This window comes from Cryptomeria japonica, chromosome 11 (genome assembly GCF_030272615.1).
Source record: "Cryptomeria japonica chromosome 11, Sugi_1.0, whole genome shotgun sequence".
NCBI classification, from domain to species: domain Eukaryota; kingdom Viridiplantae; phylum Streptophyta; class Pinopsida; order Cupressales; family Cupressaceae; genus Cryptomeria; species Cryptomeria japonica.
Genome location: NC_081415.1, coordinates 387,027,858 through 387,031,477, shown reverse-complemented (window position 1 = coordinate 387,031,477; position 3,620 = coordinate 387,027,858).

Sequence of the window (3,620 nt, the reverse complement as noted above, 5' to 3'; positions counted from 1 at the left end):
TACAATAATTTTGTAGATCAATATATTTATCTCATGCTATAACACAATCTACTTAATCTAATTCACACTTCTACCTAATATAACTTACGATCAAAATGGTTACAAATGATCTTCATCATAGAGAATACATTTTCATTTCCTTAAATTATTAATAGTACTATTTTATTACCCAACATACCTACATCCAATCTCTATGGTGTTCTCCATTAACGCACTATCAGAGGTTCCAGCGAACATGATAGACATAACACTTAACACTCAACTAGAGCCAACCATTTCAAACATTTATAATGACCACCATAAAAAAAGGAGAAAATAATCCAAGAAACAAATGTGTCAAGCTCAACATTAAACAAAGAAAAGTGTCGATGATTTCAACAACCAAAAACACCAAAAACACAACAAGTGTCATAAATTAAATGGAAAGAAAAGAGGATTTAGTATTCATCCCTTTCAAAACAAATTTCAAAAGAACAATTCTAGCCCCATAATCAAAAAACACAACTAATAAGAAAGTCAAAGAAATCACGGTCACAACAAAATCTCAACATGAGGTGACCAATTTCGACCACACTATAGGGAGTAACTGCTACACAACACCCAAGATCGCATGTCCTGAGAGAATTAGAAAATGTATCATAGACACATTAGGAAAAAAGGTTGACTACATATATATTACTACAATGCAATACTATTAAAAAGCTCAGGATTTCTATCTTTCAGAATAAGACAATACCACAAAAGAATAACTTCATGTTCTTTATACACATGCTAAATGCATAACTTTACCTTAATCACACTTATTCCCTATCATGATCTATCAAACAGACAAATCATATGAACTACTTAAAGCTTTTATGCAAAAGGTATTCTACCAACTAACTCTCTTTACAAGAGATTCTAAATGCAACACCAAGCATTTTATGTCTTCAATGCATAATTAATCATACATTCCTTAATTAAAACCATATATTATTCATTAATAAATATTAGATACTTCTATTTAACGTCAAATGTATCATTCAGTAGCATCTTTATGAATTCTTGTATCTAGATAGAGAGAAGAGGGAGAGAATTTGATAGAAAAACAATCCATACATATGCATGTAAACCAACAAAATCACACAAAGATGATTAAATTTTCCTATACATTCCACCTTCATGGAACTACACTTCCTATTTAGAAGCATGCAAATTAACCTATCCATGAATTTTCATAAAATTAGAGATGCAACTAGAGGTCCTAATTTTTTTTCCAAGATGAGATCTATATGGACAAACTTTTCTTGCATATACACTTACTACTCCTAATTGTTACACATGCATCCTTAACTATCATTTTCCATTGAATATCAAAATACGAGAAGAAGAGGGAAGAGAGAACTATTAGTTAACTAGTATATGATAATGTATACACATCAAACATGTCCTTCTCTTTCACATCCTATTTATGCAAAGCCCATTAAATTTCTCAAATACAAGTACACTATTGTGCTATTCATAACTAATACATTTATTAAGTTATTCATCCAAAGTACACATAATGGAATCCGTAAAGAAAATACTTACAATCCCTTCGTACCCCATGAACATTAATACAACCATAACCTCTCCCAACATTCAAGTACACACTATAATATTCAAGGCACACATAAGGGTTTCATGAAATTACAAGCATTCTCTCACAACAAGAAGACATACACAAGCCCTAAGTACACAAGATGCAGATAGTTTTAATTTCTAGAAAGAAGGAGAAAGAAAGAAATACATCCAATTCATTCATGATTTTGGTACTGAGTTAGATTCCAAATTTATCACAAGCAAATGCCTAAAGTTTTTCCCCCACAATGTTGTAAACCATAAATATAGCAACTATGAATGCATAAGTATGTCATGCACCATTAGGTGGCATAAAATCACACAAAACGAAGCTATAGCTCACCTATATGGCTATTTCCTTGACACCAAGTTCTATCAAAGTAGTCAAGAAAAAAAGGTTGGTCACTAAACTCATTAAAGAAATCGTGCAAAAGGTGGATGGTTCTCTCTTCACTATCATCCATTGCCATCATGATCATTCGTAGGCACTAAAATATGTCCATCACCCTATCATTCACAACATAATTATAAACATTCTTCAAACATGTGCCATGCACATGCCAAATACAAAGCAAAACACGACACCCAAATACAGTCCTTGTATAAAGACAACAAAAGGTCATAACTAAGACATCGACGCACAATGAGACATGTCATAATAATTTGAATGAAGAGTGTAACTAATAAAAGATGATGTACTCTATGTCTTGTATCTCTGCAACATCATTAGTAAAAAGGGTATTGGTCCTCCAATCAAGTTTGACCTGCTTTCCTCATCGTTACACCTCCTCCAACCAAACCTAAATGTCCCCACTCTTGTTCTGTGAGCACACTGCTCATCAAAAACTAGTAGGCAATATAATTGGTGCTATTTTCCAATCAACCAACTACAATCATTGGCATCGATAAAGGAATCTATGTTTTTAAAAACATAAATAAGAATGAATACAAAAGATTGTGAGGATCTCACCCCATATTTATCGGTCGTAAATGTGGAATCCAAGGAAATTATCAAATCATGGGAGTGTTGAACCATCATATTCAAAATCCATGGAGTTTGGATCCCCATAATGAAAGGCTTGTCGGCACCTTGGGGTGGTTGAAAATAAAAAAGTTAGCCACATCCTCTAATTGCCATTAAATTATACTAGTGGCATCATGGACATGCTTTTGCAAGCAGTTGGACTTCACCCTTCTCTATGCATTCATGACATCCTTACATGTGAGGAATTTATCTCTCCTCTTCAACAAGCTAGAAAAATTAGGATCCAAAAGGTGTCTATCCATTATAGCATCAACACTAACATCCATTAGCAACAAGCTCTCAACATAAATTTTGCATTCAGTTGAAAGGTTTGGATCAAGTTGGGAATGTGGCTCATTCATTATATCAACACCATGACAATATTCACCCTTTGCATCTACATGAAACCTTTGATTGATTATCAGGATTGCTATATCCGGTCTCCTTTCAACACCTTAACAATAATGTGGCACTGACAACCCTATTTTTTCTAAAGTTCCTTACATGTTCCTTTGTGGGAGGATCAGATCATTCCTATGGTCCTCTAGACCAAATGCACACCAATAACTGAAATTCATATTGTCAATTGCCAATTTGAGGACAAAGAAAATATTATGTACATATTGAATGAATGATGTAATGTATTAACCGACAATATGTCTTCGTCGAGTGCTCTTTTAAGAATGCATTGTGGTTTTCTCTATGATGCATGCAAATAAATGTGGCTCCCACACTTTCAACCAAGGCTTATCTTGTAAGAAAATCAAGCAATCTATGAAGTGGAATTGTTGCACAATAGTTAGTATGACCATCAACTTCAATGATAATTAGACTCTAGTGGAGATAGTTGGTTGTTGCCAACATCTTGCACTTGTAAGTCCATTAAGATTTGTCATTTGTGTTGTCTTGCCATCTTAATAACATACATGGGACAAGCTTCTCATGAATGCCAAACGTTATTGCTTCAAATAGGAGAAAAAAATTATTTAAAAAAGTA